The following is an 18,972-nucleotide window of genomic DNA, read 5'->3' as shown; positions in this document are numbered from 1 at the left end:
AAAAATCTACTCTAAAATCTTCACCAAATTGCTCAAAATATAGGCACATCCTCCAATTAACATTTCGAACATACCCGATCAGAATCGGATCAAAATAACCACAAACTCAACAAACCCAATTTATGAGTTTCAAGCTTCATGGTCCTCCAATGATAGATTAATGTTTTGCAGAAGTCAGAAGTCTTGGAATTCAAGTCATAGAATAAAACAGAACGAAAAAAAAATTTGCATTTTCAATTTGCCCCTCACGCTGCTGGGTAAAAGCGTAAAGCAAATTAAAAGGGAAAAGGCAAGTGAATTTACGGGTAATAAATTTAGATTGCCTAGGTAGGAGTTGTAATTAATTTTCAATGGGCAAATTCGGGTAAATATTTTGGGAGTGATAGGTATTTAGTGTTATTTCTTCCTCAAGAAATTTTACATCCTATAGCTAAATATTGCACCCTATTTATTAAAAACTAAAACACTTTAAAACTATTATTTTTTATAGTAATTTTTTTTATATTTTATAGCAAAATACACATTTATTATGCGTGTTACATTTCCCAAATCAAATTCAAGGGCGCGAAATTCTTTCCATGAATTCCGGCGAATCTACTTCAGCTTTTCTTTGTCTCCGACGACTCTGCTTCAGATTTCCAAAAGCTCAATCCGTAGCCATGGCCAGGCCTGTTTTTCATGGCTATTGAGTACAGATACGAATACAATGATACAAACACTCTTCTTTGTTATTGAATCACATACAATGATACAAATACATTGTATTATGTACAAATACATAATTTTTTTCGCCTGCGTTTTGGCTAAAGATTCAGAATCAGTCCACACCAATGAGGGCGATGAAATGGGATCGGCGTTGGAATCCTAACTCAGAAACTTCCATGACGGTGGCTTGGATTTCGTTTCCCAATCTTCCCCCGCAATATTTTGTTGAGGATGTAGTGTTTTCACTTGCTAACGCTATTGATATTCCTTTGCAATTAGATGCAGCATCCAAGAACCAAACCCGCCCTAAGGTTAAAATTAAAGTTGATTTGTTAAAGGAGGAGCATCCAAATATCACTATTTTTTTGTGATTTTTTGTTGTTTGAATACGCTGAATTGAATATAATGTGAAATAATTAAAAATAAATATAGATGAATTGAATACAATGTATACAATCGAATTGAATAGAGCTGTATACAATTTTTTGTTGTTTGAATACAACTAAATTCAATATAGTAAAACTAAATACAATATAAAATATATAAGAATGAATACATTCGAGTTAAATACAGTATATACAATCGAATTGATAAACTCTCATTTATTGTGCTTTCCGTTATTAAACAGTTGCAATCCCTATTTTTTAGGCGGATTAGCTTACTGTATTTATAAATACAAGCGCGCGAATACATGGAATACAGAATTAAACAACAGTAAGCCTATTTTTTTAGTTGGATTACCTCGCTGTATTTATAAATACAGTCGCACGAATACATAAAATACTTAATTAAACAGCTGTAATCTCTATTTTTTATGCAGATTACCTCACTATATTTCTAAATACAGTCGCGTGAATATATGGAATACTTCACAGTAACAACAAAATTGTAGCTACGCCCAGTAAATATGGATATTGTAGCTATAACTCGTTAATAGCCACTTAACTATAGTAGTTTCTGAAAATTTCTCAATAATTTTCGCTGGGCAGAATATTTTTAAAACGCAACCACTTCTTAAAAAACTTTACATCCATAGCAAGTTAAGGTCTCCATTAATAAAATTACCATTATTGCAAGCTTAAAGAAATGGATCTTGAATTTTGAACATAAAATATGAGTTTAAATCAAGTAAGTATCGTAGGTGTTGTTGGAAAAGTTTATTTTCTTCTTCGGACAACTCTTATACACCGTCTAAAAATCACCAACGCTGCAAGTTTGAATAAGTGGGTCTTGAATTTCAAATATGGAATGAGTTTAAATCAATTAATTGTTGTTGGAAAAGCTTAAAAATATTAAAAGGAATAAAACTGGTTATATAAACTATCAAAATTTTAGCATATTATCAATGTCTAAAATTAGGCTTTGGCAAGCCAAATTCAAACGCATATGTTTGAATTTTCAAACGAAGTTGATTTAAAATAGCTAAATTTGCAAACATTGAACTTGGCTATAACTTAAATGGGGGTCTTAAAATCGGCTATCTGTGCATTTCGCTCTCTGCGCGTGAAGTATATGGGCCTCAACCAATGCCTCCTGTACCATAAATATTTGAAGTCATACTACTCTTTGATTGTATCAAATGAATAAGGAAGGAGATTATTACCAATTTATGCTATATTATAAACTTATTTATCTCTCTTGTAGAATAATAGTAACATGAACAAAGATTTGTATACTTGTTAACAGCAGCAGAAGTTTTGCAGAACCTGCTTCGATTAATTGCTCTAATTCGACTTTGTCTCTCTTGGAAACGAAATTCACTTCCAAGAACTAAATACTTGTATGTATTTTATCGTGTGTTTCTTGTTCTTAGCGAGAATTCTTAAGCCGTCAATTACCTATTGAAGAGGAATATATAAAGGAGGAAGAGGTTTCAAGAAAGAAACTACCGCACACTTCAACTGTTCACACGTCTTCTATTATTTTAACGTGCAATAGTTTTTTTTACTTCTTTAGGTAACCTCCTTTAAATGGGTTGGTTCAGTCCACATGGACGACCCACGACCCAAATTCAAATTCCAATATCTCCCACTTCGCACATGATGGACTAGACCCAAACTAGTGATATAACGATAACAAAATTAATTCATACTAATAAATAGTTCTTGAGACCTGCGACCATCGAGAGCTATAATATTTCTAATCCGTTAAGGTAATTTAACAGCTTCATGTAGAAATTCAATCACATACGGAAGAGATTTACTATTAACATAAGGATCTTATTACTCGCAATACATTAAGCATCATTCGCTATTTCAGTAGCTACTTACCCGATACCTCATCCTCAAAGAGGTAAACTTGAGTTCTCGTATAATATTGTACTCACATTACCTATTAGTTGGTTAACTTTCTTGATGTGTAAAACTTATTTATTTTAATGCTTTAAAACAAGTTAGAAACTAGAAAAACAAACAAACAAAAAGATTATTCCAAGAAGTAATAGTTTAATTATATGAATCTGCATCTAGATTTTGGGTAACTAACTTGTTTTATATTAGTCACCAGTAACTGTACAAACCATAGCTAACTAATATAGTTAGCTATCATATTTATAGAAATCACAAACCAAATAAAAAATCCACTAAAATCTATAACTGATTACTACATTTCTAATCCTAGGAGGAGCTCGGACAATGCATACACATGCTATCTCCCTAGCGATAACTTCCCATTTTCTGCTCTTCTTCTCGAAAACTCTCATGTTTTTTTTAATCCACACACTATGCACAACTTCTGTATATATCATCTTGAAAATTTGAGCAGCTTGTGACTTCTTCTTGAATCTATTGATAGCTTCCTGTAAGTGTTGCTCCCATCCTCCTGCATTTAGAGGTTGATCACTTTGCATCCATTGTTTTCACATTCCACAAACATATGCTCTCTTGATTCATTGTGCTTTGGCATAAAGTGCATTGAGTTCAACATCCATCCCAATTTCACTAGTTTGTCAGTAGTTAGCAGCCTATCCTGTATTTATAGCCATAAAGTGACTTTTGCTTTTGGTCTACCTGCATTCTGGAACATCATACATTTTCATGAGGTTCTGAGTCTATCTTCCATTAGTTATATGTAGATTTGTTTGATGAGACTTTTCTTTTTGCTTTGTACATATTGCATAGATCTCATCACATTTTCTACTTCAATAATCTTTTTTATCACCCATCATACTTGTTTTGCCACTACTACATGTTTTATCTGCTGTTCTTCGATATAGTAATTATGTATCCATCTAATTCACATCTTGTCCCTTTTGCTAACCAAATCCCAGTAAGTTTTTATTATGGCAGCCTTATTCCACAAGTGTATACTTCTCAAGTTCAGCCCACTACACTTTTTGGTGAGTAGAGTTTATCTCAGGCCACTAAAGCTTTCGTGGTAACTGTATTACTTTCAGACTATAGGTAGCTTCTACAGTATGCATCCACTATTTTTATAACTTTAGCTGGTAATATTTGTGCCCAGTAAGATTGTATCCCAAATAATACACTTTGTACCAGTTGAGTTCTACCTGCATAAGACAACTTTTTTTATATCCAAGATGAAATCCTTGCAATTATTTTCTCTATAAGAGGATACCATTGTATAGCTTCTTTGTTGACAATGGAACACCTAGGTATTTAAAGGCAGTTCACCATAAGAGAAACCAAGTTGTTGTATTATTTGTGCTCTTTCAGCTTGTGACACTCCCCTAAAGTATACATAACTTTTTCCCAGGTTTGCTTGTAATCCTGATGCTTCAGAAAAATGAGTGAAGTATTGATGCATTGCATTTACAAAAGATATTTCTTCTCTGGCAAATAATAATGTCATATGCAAAGTATAAGTAAGTGATAGCCAATTTAGAGCATCTAGGATGGTAGTAAAAATCATTCATATATGCTAGTCTTTTAAGCTTTTACTCAGGTATTGTTGAGATGGTTAATTATGTAAAGTGGCTAGATACTTGTAACGTGGTTAGTTAGTTAATTTGTAAAGAGGCAATCTTAGCTATTCATTTTAGTTAGGCAAGTTTGTATATATTGTTAATACAAATATTAAATAAATTTGGTCGGTTCATTCCAGATATTTTTTCTCTCTCTCTTCGTTATGCACTCTCTCTATCTCTCTGACCTCCATTGTTGCTCGTCTCAAGCTTGAGCGAGGTGAGGGCATGTGAAATCAATATGGTATCAGAGCCCGGCCACTCCATTACAATCATCTCCTTTGTTCATTATCTCTCTTCTGCTCATTATCTCCTTGATTTTGCCCTAACCGGTTCGATTCCTATGGTCAGTTTCATTTTTCCCTAATTTGAGTGCCTAAACAGGGGCTTATTCTTCTAACAACATAATACTAGCATAACTAGTTTCAATTACTCATGGCTGTGGATGATTTGAGCGATGTAGCTAGTACAACAGTGAATGTCGGAGTTCAAGGAAATTCTGGAATCGATCCAAGTGATCCTTTGTATTAACACCCGTCGGATAATCCCGGTGCTATGCTTGTGTTAACTCCTTTCAGTGGAGTTGGTTGTCGATCATGGAGGCGGAGTGTATTGCTAGAATTATCGGTTAAAAATAAACTAGGGTTTATAAATGGTGTATGCAAGCGTCCAGACCCCCACTCGTCCACATTCCGTCAGTGGGAGAGATGTGATGATATGGTACTGTGGAGTTATGGATTGAGTTAGAAGATCGATATGAGCAAATAAACAAAGCTAGATTGTATCAAATCCAAAAGAAAATAAGTGATACATCTAAGGGAACCCTTGATATCACCAGCTACTACACTAAATTGAAAAAGCTTTGGGAAGAATTGAGCACTTTGAGTAAAAGGTCCTAGTGCAACTATAATTGTACTTGTGGTACCAAGGAAAACTTCTACAAAACTGAACAAGATAGGTGGCTAATATAATTCCTCATGAGTTTGAACAAGGCATACACTGTAATTCGAGGAAGCATTCTCGTAATGAACCCATTACCAAGATTAGCTTAAGCTTTTTCCTTGCTGATACAAGACGAGGAACATAGGGAAATCAAACCAAACACTCAACTGTTTATTGAGTCCACATCATTGAATGCCACCAATTACTCACCCAACAATGGCAACTACAATGGTTATGGAAGGGGAAGTCCCATATGTGACTACTGCAAGAAGCCAGGGCACACTAAGGACATGTGCTATAAACTACACGGCTAACCTGATAGTTCTGGATATTCACGCAATCAAAATCAAAATCCCAATCAAAGTTTCAATCAAAATCAAGGTTTCAACCGAAATTAGAGTTTTAACAAAGGAAAAAAGGGTGGTGGCTAATGTTCATCCTGACACATCTTGCAATAAGGTAGAGGAAGCTAGCGACCTGAATGAAGATCAAAACATCAGTTTATTAAAGGAGTAATATGGACAGATCATGAATCTGTTGCAACACTTTCAAGCTGGGAATGAAGGAGAATATACAAATGCTGCCAATTCTATCAATAGAACTGTGAACTTTGCAGGTATAGTAGTTTGCACTTCCTCTATAGATTTTGGTAAATTGTCCTGTAAGTGTTTCAAAAATAAGACTGATTCCTCGATACTAGACTTAGGGGCTTCAAATCACATGACCTTTAATATGTCCCTACTTACTAACATTGTGACATTACCTTATCCACTCCTAGTTGTCCTCCCAAATGGCTATAAAATAAAATTAACAGAAATTGGTAGTGCAACACTTGTGCGTGACATCACCCTACATAAAGTAATGTTTATACCCTCTGTCAAATACAATCTAATTTCCATTCATTGTCTAGCCAGTTCCAACCCCAAGAGCATAGTAACTTTCACTGATCATCTTTTCATTCTACAGGACCCTTTAATGAAAAGGCCTCTGGAGATTGATAAGGCTTGTGATGGTCTGTACTTTCGTTGCCCAAAGTGTTTGAGGAACAAGTACTCATGTTCTGTAGTCAACAATTCAGTTTCTTGTCTTGATAATGAGACTCACTACACACACAACTCACCATGTCATGGTCATTCATCTGTATATAGTTCAATTTCAACAAATAAGTGTGTATCTTTCCCCTTTGTAAATAATTCAAGTTCAAGCAATAAAAATTAGAGTCCTAATCTGAATTCTTGTGTATCCACTCGTTATGATATGAATATTTTGTGGCATAATAGGCTAGGGTATGTACCCTTTGTCAAAATGAGAGGGATCTAATCTATCCATGTCCCTTTTCCATCCAAACAACCTTTTCTCTATTCCATCTGTCCAATGGCTAGACAAGGGATACTACCATTTCCCCAGAAAACTAATTTCACCACTGAAATTTTCCAATTACTCCATATAGACATATATGGACTTTATCATGTGGTAACATATGATAATTACAAATACTTTCTTACAATGGTAGATTATTACAGTAGGTGCACCTGGACCAATCTTCTAACCTGTAAAAGAAATGCACTACATGTTATAAAAACCTTTGTTTACATGGTTGAAACCTAGTTCAACACCAAAATCAAAACTATTAGGTCTGACAATGGCTCAGAATTTACCAGTACAGAAGCAAGCCTGTATTTCTAATCCAAAGGCATTATTCATCAAAGGAGTTGCCCTTACACACCACAACAAAATGGCATAGTAGAAAGAAAATATAAATATCTTCTAGAAACTGCCAGGCACTTTTGTTTCAATCTAAATTGCCTGTGAAGTACTGGGGTGAATGCATTCTATGTGTAACTTACATCATAAATAGACTACCTTATTCCCATAGTCACCCTACATCCCCATTTGAGTTACTTTACAAAAGAAAATCAATATACTCTCACATGAAGAGCTTTGGATGCTTGTGTTACCCTTCTATACCAAATATGCATAGGGACAAATTTGAACCTAGAACATCACCACACATATTATTTAGTTATCCCTATGGAGTTAATGGGTACAAGGTCTTAAGTCTTTCCACTAAAAAGATACATGTCTCTAGGGATGTTGTCTTCATTGAAAGTGTGTTTTACTTCTGTTTTTAATCCATCCCCTTTCATTGATCACACTCATAAGGATGATAAACATCTTTGTGATAGTGATAATGGCATAAGTGTTACACACAATCAACCTTTAGAGCATGATACTCCTTTATTACCTGTGAGATCCTCCAGGTTAACTGAATCTTCCACCTCCTCACCACAATCTAATACACCACAGTCTTCAAGTCAAAGCACATCACCAGTTGGTTATCAATCAGGCCTCACATCCAATACCTTAAGAAAATCACAAAGACCTCACAGAACACTACTATACTTACAAGACTATCTACACTCACTTCCAAAATTAAAATCAGCATCACCTCTTTCTCACAGTAATTTAGCTATACCATTTTCTCTCAGTGCTTTATTTTCTAAAAATTATCATGTCTCCCCTGATGCTCTAAATCCTAAGAGGCAAAGTCTTGTAAGAGACATACAGTGAGCCCTCATCATATGAGGGGGCAACTATGAATCATGCCTGGAAAATAGCTATGAACCAAGAGTTTGAAGTATTATATGCCAACCACACCTGGGACCTAGTGCCCTTACCTGTTGGGAAGAAAACTATATGGTGCAAATGGGTATATAAGATAAAACATCAAACAGATGGGAGTGTAGAAAGACTGAAAACTAGGTTGGTTATGAAGGAATATACCCAACAAGCAGGTATTGACTATACAGAGACATTCTCTCATGTAGTCAAGATGACAACAGTGAGGTCTCTGATAGTTGTTGTTGTAAAGAAGAGGTGGCATATATCCCAATTGTATGTAAATAATGCATTCCTACATGGGGACCTGAATGAGAAAGTCTATATGGAGATTCCATAGGGTCTGGCTGTAGATAGTTCAGAGTTGATTTGCAAGCTCAACAAATCCCTTTATGGGCTGAAACAAGCCAGTAGGCAGTGGTATGCTACGCTCACTGAAGCCTTATGTTCAAGGGGTTATGCACACTCTATTTATGACTACTTTTTGTTTTACAAGAAAAGTAAAAACTCAACTGTTTATATAGCAGTGTATGTAGATGGCATTGTGGTGACATGAACTGATATAATGGAAATTGAAGACTTGAAGGTGTTTCTAAATGACAGCTTCAAGATAAAAGATCTGGGCAGGGTACACTACTTCCTGGGTTTAGAGTTTTCTCACAAAGATGATGGTGTGATAATATCTCAGAGGAAGTTCACCCTTGACTTTCTCAAAGAGTATCAGTGCATGGACTACAACAACTTTACTTCACCACTAGACCCAACAGTCAAGCTCAAGGCAAAAGAGGAAGAGGCTTTGACAGATCCTACTTACTATAGGAAACTAGTGGGGAAGCTCAATTTCCTCACCAATACTAGACTAGACATAGCCTACAGTGTACAAAATCTGAGCCAATTCATGGATGACACCAGACAACCTCACTTGAAAGCAGTCTTTCATCTACTTAGATATTTAAAAACAGATCCAACCCTAGGGATATTCATGTCTAGAGATACAAATTATACTTTCAGGGACTACTGTGATTCTAACTGGGCAGTATGCCCAGATTCCCGAAAATCTATAAGTGGCTATCATGTATTATTGGGCAGCAGTCCTGTTAGCTGGAAGTCCAAGAAGCATGCCACTATTTCATTGTCTTCTGCAGAAGTAGAGTATAGAGCTCTGAGAAAGGTAGTGGGGGAATTGGTGTGGCTTAGTAGACTGTTTGAAGAACTTACAGTTCCTTTCCCCAAGCCTATTGTAGTGTTCTGTGATAGCTAGTCTGCCATGCATATAGCAAGGAACCCAGTGTTCCATGAAAGAACCAAACATATAGAGGTGGATTGTCACTTTGTGAGAAGTAAGCTACACGAGGGGCTGATTTCACTGCATGAACTACAGATCAACTTGCAGATGTTCTAACTAAAGCACTAACAGGAGTCAAACATTCAGCAGTCTTGCACAAGTTGACAGTGTTTTCCACACCACCAACTTGAGGGGGGTGTTGAGATGGTTAATTTTGTAAAGTGGCTAGATACTTGTAAAGTGGTTAGTTAGTTAATTTGTAAAGAGGCTATCTTAGCTATTCATTTTAGTTAGGCAAGTTTGTATATATTGTTAATACAAATATCAAATAAAGTTGGTAGGTTCATTCCAGATATTTTCTCTCTCTCTCTCTCTCTCTCTCTCTCTCTCTCTTCGTTATGCATTCTTTCTATCTCTCTGACCTCCATTGTTGCTCGTCTCAAGCTTGAGCGAGGTAAGGGCATGTGTAATCAACAAGTATTCCATGTAATGGTGAACAAAAAAAGATACACATGATCTCCTTGTCAGAGACTTTTGGCTGCATTGAATGTGTTGTTTGTTCACCATTAATCATGATGGTGTAGTTCATAGTTTTGACTCATTGCATTACCCATAGTATGAACCTACTAGGGAATCACAGCTCATTCATAACCTACTCCAAATATATCCACTTCACAGAGTCATAGGATTTTTAGAAGTCAATTTTGATCATGCATCTTGGAGACACATGTTTCCCTGTGTAGGCCTTTATCAGCTGATGTGCCATAATAATATTGTCACTAATCTTCTTTCCAGGGATAAATCCAGCATGTGCTTCACATATAATACTTGTAATTATCTTCTTAATCCTAGCAACAAGCACCTTGGAGATCAGTTTGTATAAGACAATACAACATGTGTTATGAATCAGCCCCAACCCAATGTCATACAGATAGTTATTGGGTTGAGAAGAGCTATTGGACGGAGAACAAATATTTTGACCATGTTAATTTGGAATCCACGTGGATTGGTGGGCGTAATGGTTCTGTTAAAAGGGATAGTGGTATGAGATTTTGGGGATATGCCTATTGTTGAGCTCTATAAAAATTTAAAAGTCAAGCTCTATAAAAATTTCTTCAATAAAATCTCTCTATAAAATATAAATTCTCTGTATTCTCCCTTTCCTTTGGTTTTATGCTTACTTTTATTAGTAAAATTCTAATTTTATCCTTTTGTTATTTTAAGTTTAAATTATAAAACTATAGTTCTATTAATTTTCTTTTTAATTGTTTAGCCAAATGTTGCATAGTTTGAATTAAAAAATTTGGTACACCATTTATCGACAAAAAAAAAATTTATTGACTTGTTTAAAGTTTGAATACCCTTGACGGAATTCCTGACTACATCATTGCCCATAGATAATAGTTAAAGCGCACACAGCCCCATTGATTCTTCCTTTAACCATAATGTGCAGCAATTGAGGATCTTCTTTCACCTTGTCCACCATATATAGATTTGTATCCCATACAAGCCATATTCTACCATTTCTAGCTGTGTGGTAGTTGTTTACCCAAAAAATTGGATAACGTTAAATTTGTGTATGGTTCTAAGTATATGTGATACAATTTGATACAAATTGTATAGGGAAATAGAAATATTTGTGTTCTTGGCTATGAGAATGGGAATAGTGAGCAAAAGAATGAATAAGGTGAAACAAAATAAGCTTGAGGATATCTCTTTCAATATGAGAAGTGATCTTTTGTTACAATGTATTTTTTTCTCTCTGCCTTGCTTACAAGGACCCCCCCTTTTTATAATAGAGGAATCCTACTTCATTTATAATAAAATAAAGCATATAATGGAGGACCCATGATGATTTGTCTCTTCCTCGATTTCCGCCAAGATTCTCTCTCTTAATGCGGTTGTAACGACTCTTGTCTGTGAGCTCGACACTAGCTCGGGCTCGTTATTAGGTCGAACCCTCGGTTTTGGCTTGAGTCCGACCTCGGGGATGGGCGTAGCACATTTCTGACCTCGAAGCAATGCCTTGCGGACCGATTTGGTCACAGGCTCGATGAAAGTATCGAGTCGACTCCTCGATCAGCCTTCGGACTCGAGGCTAATTTGTACTGCCTTCGGAACTCATCCCAAAATCCCACTCCGGTTGCTTACCATTCGAACTCGATCGAACGTAGAAAGACCAAAATCTATTTTGACCGTATACAGATAGTCCCCCCGTTTCTCAGGAAGGATGTGGTGAGAATTGACATGATCTTCGACGGTTCGATCGGGTTATAAGCTGACGTTTTCACAGGGCTCGATCATGACGTATGTGATAGCTGTCCCGTCGATTTAGTCTTTTCAAGGTATTTAATGCATGTCAGACGGTGGTCGGCCACCTCTGATATTGAACCGTCACGATGCAAGCCTATAAATAACCCCTCCATCTAACATTTACCACTTTTACATCTTTCACTCTTCCAAACTTTCTTACCCTTTCTCTCTATTCCGTCGCTTGCAAAGCCATTTGCATCAATTTTTCATCTTCCTTTACCTTTCTTTCTCTTGTATCAATGGCCAAAAATTCGAAAACTCTACCTTAGAAGGAGAAAGCTTCTTCTTCACGACCGTCCGACGACAAGGCACCGATGGAGCCACCTACTTATGAGTATGTTCCCGGCCCGTGTACTCTGAAGATCGATTTTAAGGTTGAGAATCCTTCATCTATTTCGGGTCGATGTGAGCATGTGTTGATGTACATGTGCTCGATAATGGAGGGTTATCTCGAGGATGTGAGGAAAGACTACAACTGGGGTTCCGAGGTTGTGTTACAAATTCCCTCCCCCGAAGAGAGTGTCATCACCCATGCGGAGGGATTTTTAAGTGTTTACACTTACCCCTTCACGTTGGGTCCCGTCGACCCGGTGATCATCGATTTTTGCAAGAGATATCAGGTCACTCTTGTTCAAATTCATCCCTCTCTATGGCGTATAGTAACCTTACTTCACTTCTTTTCCAACAAGGTCGGGGGCTGGAATTTTCCCCGAATCACCTCATATGACTGTATCGGCCTCAAATCTTTCGAGGACTAATCAGGCTTCATCGTCAGGCATCGAAGACTTTGATGTCGAGCATCAACGAAGACAAGGATCGGGGTTGGATGGGCCGTTATATCCGAGTGAGGACCCGTGATCTCATTCCGAAAGAGAAGATGTCGTTCCCTGAGAAATGGAATTTCAACCATACGCGGTTTTCATAAGACGTTGATTTTCGTATCTTTTTTCGATTTTGTCTGATTTATTTCTCCGATATACAGCTGCCCCTTGGATGCCACAAGCAGTACCCTATCTCGAGGATTGGGTTCGGAAGTTAGCCTCGACTTTCTCTTATGCCGAACGCGCTTGGCGTGATTTGGCAAAAGGTAGATGGGAGGCCAAGAATCATGGTAGGGATTGCTTCTCGTGTTTTTCGAAATATTTTTTATGCTCCATTCATCACCGATTTCCTTTTATGCAGGTGTAACCAAGGATGCCTTTTTGAGGCCTTCGAGTGGTAAAGAAGGAACCAAGTCCCCGGTCCCGGAACTGGGGAAAGATAAGAAGCGAAAAGCTATCTCTCGAACAGAGGACCCCAAGCCCAAAACTCGAAGGGTGAGGAGGAAAGTAATCGCTCTTTCGATGGACTCGGTCCAATGACTGAGGGAAGAAGAAGAATAAGAAAAAGATGATGCCTCGGCTTTGGTGATCCGATCTGCGAAAGCTATCGAGGTCGCCAGAGCTTCTGAGCCGATGGAGGTTGTACCGGTCGGGGTTGATTTCGGTACCCCGAGTCTCGATCAGAGCATCCCGAGAGATTCGCTTGGGACCATGACAGTAGGTCATTTGCCTTCTCTTCCAACCTTTTCTGAGGAGGCTCGAGAATTGAAGACCCTCGATATGGGCGAAGGTTCTAGTGTAGGGGATCCTTTTCGGGATTGCTTTACTGGAGTCGATGATGCCTCCGACATTGGTGATGCTTCTCTTCTCCTAGAGGAGGCCCAACATTTCATTACTCGGGTAATGATTTTACTGTACTTGGTTTCTTAGTTCTTTTCCCAAACTTGACTTGTGTTATTTCCTACTGTGCAGGCCATTAGTAGGTTTCGAGTCAACCTCAGCCAGTGCGAGGTCGAGCTTCAGAAGGTCTCGGGGGAGAGAGATGCCCTGCGGCTTCTTTGCAGCCAAAAAGACGAGGCTATAAAGGACCTTCAAGCAGATTTGTCTAAGACTCATGAAGAAGAGGCCGAACTAGATAAGCAGGTGAGCCTCGTTCTGTTAGAGTATTGGTTTGACTCAACTGTAGAAGTTAACCCTTCATTATCTCAGCTGCACCAGAAGGTTGAAAAGATCGGGTTACTTCGGAAAGAAGTTGATCAAATTAAGGCTGAATGTAATCGGTGGAAGGAGACTATCGACCGCCTAACTGCGAAAAAAGAAACCATCTTGGCCAAATTGTTATCGGCTGATGTTCAGCTTCGAAACATCAAGAAAAAGGGTTCGGCTCAGGCTAAGAGGATCGAGGAGCTTGAAGCACAGCTTGTTGAGGCCAAGGCGAAGGTTGAGTCGTCGAAAGTCATGGCGGACAAGTCCATTGCCGTGTACCGGGATGATGCCGGGGCTGCTCAGATGGAGGCACGAGAGGCGGCGGATACTGCCGACACTCGAGCAAATTGGATTGCCGAACTTGCTAAGTGTCGGTCTCGGAGGGAGACCCTCGAGGAGATACACGCTCGAGGTTTCAACTTTGCTGAAGAGATAAAGAAGGCTAAAGAGCTCGAAGATGAAGCTGAAGCCTTGGCTTCTGATGGCGATGATGATTATGATGACGGTAACAAGAGCGGATCAGAGAACAGGGGAGAGCCCGATAAAGTAAAGCCCGTTCCTGAGGATGACCAGGAAGTTTAGTCTTGTAATCAACTATGTAGATAATTTTGTATATTGATAATTCTGCTGACTTGCTTCTGTTCGTGAAGATTTTATTCACGCATTTATGAATGTTTTTACAAGGATCTAAATAACTTAATCGAATTTGGACTTCGTAGTCTTTATGATTGATCGAGTGTTTTTTCAGACTTGAAGTGATGTAGCCCTTAGGCTTATTAGTTGAGTCAATGATTCGAACTCGAAGAAATATAGCCTGTAGTCGTAATGGTCGAGTGAGTGCTTGCTCGAACTTAGAATAAAAGTAGCCCGTAGGCTTATTAGTCGAGTGAACGATTCGAACTCGAATTAATGTAGCTCGTAAGCGTAATGGTTGAGTGAATACTTGCTCGACCTTGAAATAAAAAGTAGCCTGTAGGCGTAATGGTCGAGTGAGTGCTTGCTCGAACTCGAAATAAAGTCGCCCGTGGGCTTAGTAGTCGAGTGAATGATTCGAACTCGAAGTAATGTAGCCCGTAGGCATAATGGTCGAGTGAGTGCTTGCTCGAACTCGAAATAAAGTAGCCCGTTAGCTTAGTAGTCGAGTGAATGATTCGAACTCCAAGTAATGTAGCACGTAGATGTAATGGTCGAGTGAGTGCTTGCTCGAACTCGAAATAAAGTAGCCCGTGGACTTAGTGGTTGAGTGAATAATTCGAACTCGAAGTAATGTAGCCCGTAGGCGTAATGGTCGAGTGAGTGCTTGCTTGAACTCGAAATAAAGTAGCCCGTGTGCTTAGTAGTTAAGTGAATGATTCGAACTCGAAGTAATGTAGCCCGTAGGCATAATGGTCAAGTGAGTGCTTGCTCGAACTCGAAATAAAGTAGCCTGTGGGCTTAGTAGTCGAGTGAATGATTCGAACTCGAAGTAATATAGCCCGTAGGCGTAATGGTCGAGTGAGTGCTTGCTTGAACTCGAAATAAAGTAGCCCGTAGGCTTAGTAGTCGAGTGAATGATTCTAACTCGAAGTAATGTAGCCCGTAGGCGTAATGGTCGAGTGAGTACTTGCTCGAACTCGAAATAAAGTAGCCCGTTGGCTTAGTAGTCTAGTGAATGATTCGAACTCGAAGTAATGTAGCCCGTAGGCATAATGGTCGAGTGAGTGCTTGCTCGAACTCGAAATAAAGTAGCCGGTGGGCTTAGTAGTCGAGTGAATGATTCGAACTAGAAGAAACATAGCCCGTAGGCGTAATGGTCGAGTGAGTGCTTGCTCAAACTCGAAATAAAGTAGCCCGTGGGCTTAGTAGTCGAGTGAATAATTCGAACTCGAAGTAATGTAGCCCGTAGGCGTAATGGTCTAGTGAGTGCTTGCTCGAACTCGAAATAAAGTAGCCCGTGGGCTTAGTAGTCGAGTTTATCTTAATTCTGTTTGCATAATAAATCTCAAAATAGAGGAATTTTTCTTGGATATAAGATGTTGGCAAAGAGAACTTTCTTTGCAAGTCACTATAAAAGTATTTATGCTTCGTGTCTGGGTTCGGGCCAACTACATGAGCATGGTTCGTTTTGACCATTTGGCTCTTACAACTTTTCCTATTGAAAACCCGTTGTTGCGAAATAACTTTCTTGCATCGGAGTTTGATATATTCGAGGGCTAATGCCCCCCAATATTCGAAGTCGATTGTGAAGAGGCCTCAAATACTGTTGTAAGCGCAGCACGATCACTGGTTGCCTCATTAAAAACCTTGCCAAAAAACCCATTTAGGATAAAACCGGTCAAAGGGAAAAAGAGTGCAACGCGTGCTTTCGGATCTTAAGGCTCCGGAGGGATTTGTCTTAGCTCCTGATCGAATTTCTGCAGGGGTTAGTTTTGAAATGTAAATGAATATGGGAGAGTCGTACCTTAGTAGTAGTATCGCTTTAGATGTGCCACATTCCAATTGCTTGATAATTGTTTGCTGTTTATAATACCGAGCCTGTATGATCCTTTTCCGACGTTCTCTTCCAAATTTGGTCCTAGCTTTCCTTCATTCGTATTTCGGGTATTGATGGTGACTTTCCTTAGCACTAAGTCCCCGGGCTTGAAATGGTGGAGCTTGGTTCTTCGATTATAGTATCTTTTGATTCGTTGTTTTTGGGCGGCCAATTGGACGAGAGCAGCTTCTCGTCTTTCGTCTGATAATTCGAGGCTGGTGTTCATAGCCTCGTTATTAGATTCTTCCATTGTGTATCGAAATCTGGTACTGAGTTCGCCGACTTCGACTAGTATCAATGCTTCGAACCCATATACTAAGGAGAACGGGGTCGCCCCCATACTGGATTTTGACGTCGTTCGATATGTCCAAAGGACTTCGGGTAGGATTTCTCTCCACTTTCCTTTAGCGTCGTTCAGTCTGTTCTTTAGGTTCTGAATGATGGTTTTGTTCGTTGATTTGGCCTGTCCGTTCCCACTGGGGTGATACGGTGTTGATAATATCCTTCTTATTTTGTGGTCTTCGAAGAATTTTGTCACTTTGCTGCCCACAAATTGTTTCCCATTGTCATATACTATTTCGGCGGGTATCCCGAATCGGCATACGATATGGTCCCAGATAAAGTCTATAACTTCTCTCTCTCTTACTTTCTCGAATGCATGTGCTTCAATCTATTTAGAGAAATAGTCAGTCATAAATAAAATGAATTTAGCTTTACCTGGGGCCGATGGCAGAGGGCCGACGATGTCTATTCCCTATTTCATGAATGGCCATGGGGATAGGACCGAATGAAGTTGCTCTCCGCATTGATGGATCATTGGTGCAAACCTTTGACATTTGTCACAATTTCGAACAAATTCCTTCGCGTTTTTGCCCATATCGATCCAATAATACCTTGCACTGATTATTTTTTGGACTAATGGATCGGCACCGAAGTGATTCCCACAAGTTCCCTCGTGCACCTCACGTAGGATGTAATCGGTATCTCCTGGACCTAGGCATACTGCTAATGGTCCATCGAACGCCCTTCGGTATAGCGTTCCATCTGAAGCCAACGTGAATCGAGCAGCTTTGGTCCGTAGGGCCCTTGAGTCTTTAGGGTCCGATGTGAGCTTTTCGTTCTTTAAGTATTCGATATACTTATTTCTCCAATCTCAGGTTAAGCTCGTAGAATTTATCTCAGCGTGACCTTTTTCGATCAAGGACCTCGAGAGTTGAACGATAGTCCCCGAGCTCAAGTCACCTTCCTCGACCGATGATCCCAAATTCGCAAGTGCATCAACCTCGCTGTTTTTCTCTCGTGGAACATACTGTAAAGTCCATTGTTTGAAATGGTGCAAAGTGACATGTAGTTTGTCCAAATACCTTTGCATTCTATCTTCTCAAACTTTGAAGGTTTTGTTTACCTGACTTACCACTAATAAAGAGTCACATTTGGCTTCGATGACTTCTACTCCCAAGTTTTTAGCTAGCTCGAGACCTGCAATCATGGCCTCATACTCGGCCTCGTTGTTAGTCAACCTGGTAGTTTTAATATACTATCTAATAGTGTTACCTGTGGGTGGTTTTAAAACTATGCCCAATCCGGACCCTTTTACGTTCGAGGCCCTATCCGTAAAAAGGGTCCATACCCTCGAGGATGTACCCGATTTCAGCAGAAATTCTTTTTTGACTTCGGGTACGAGGGTTGGCGTGAAATCGGCCACGAAGTCTGCTAAAATTTGAGATTTGAAGGCCGTACGGGGTTGATATTCGATATCATACCCACTGAGTTCGACGGCCCATTTGGCCAATCAGCCCGATAGTTCGGGTTTGTGCAAAATATTACGAAGTGGGTAAGTTGTCAATACGCATATGGGGTGACATTGAAAGTATGGTCGTAACTTTCTAGAGGCGCTTATCAGTGCAAGTGCAAATTTCTCTAAGTGTGGATATCTAGCTTCTGCTTCTCCTAAGGTTCGACTTATGTAATAAATAGGAAATTGCGTGCCTTGCTCTTCCCGAACTAGGACACCACTTACTGCGATTTCTGATACTGCCAGGTATAAGAAAAGTTTTTCGTCTGCTTTTGGAGTGTGAAGTAGTGGTGGGCTCGACAGATATTGTTTCAGTTCCTTCAGTGCCTGTTGGCATTCTGCGGTCTAAGCGAAATAGTTCTTCTTTGTGAGTAGGGAAAAAAATTTATGACTTCGATATGATGATCTCGAAATAAATCGGCCTAGGGCCGCAATTCATCCCGTTAGCCTTTGTAAACTTTTTACACTGTCCACGATGGTGATATTTTTGATAGCCTTGATTTTATCGGGGTTAATCTCGATTCCCTGGTTTGATATCATGAAGCCGAGGAACTTGCCCGAACTGACCCCGAAAGCACATTTTTCGGGGTTGAGCTTCATGTTGTATTTCCTCAAAATCTCGAATGCTTCCTGCAAATGGGTCAGATGGTCCCCTGCGTGCAGAGACTTAACTAGCATGTCATCAATGTAAACTTCCATTGATTTACCTATTTATTCTTCGAACATTTTATTTACTAGGCGTTGGTAAGTAGCCCCCGCATTTTTTAGCCCGAAGGGCATCACATTATAACAATATATTCCATATTTGGTGACAAATGAAGTTTTTTTCTAGTCTTCCGGGCTCATCTGGAT

This window comes from Nicotiana tabacum, chromosome 13 (genome assembly GCF_000715075.1).
Source record: "Nicotiana tabacum cultivar K326 chromosome 13, ASM71507v2, whole genome shotgun sequence".
Lineage (NCBI taxonomy): Eukaryota > Viridiplantae > Streptophyta > Magnoliopsida > Solanales > Solanaceae > Nicotiana > Nicotiana tabacum.
This window is presented reverse-complemented; position numbering follows the sequence as displayed.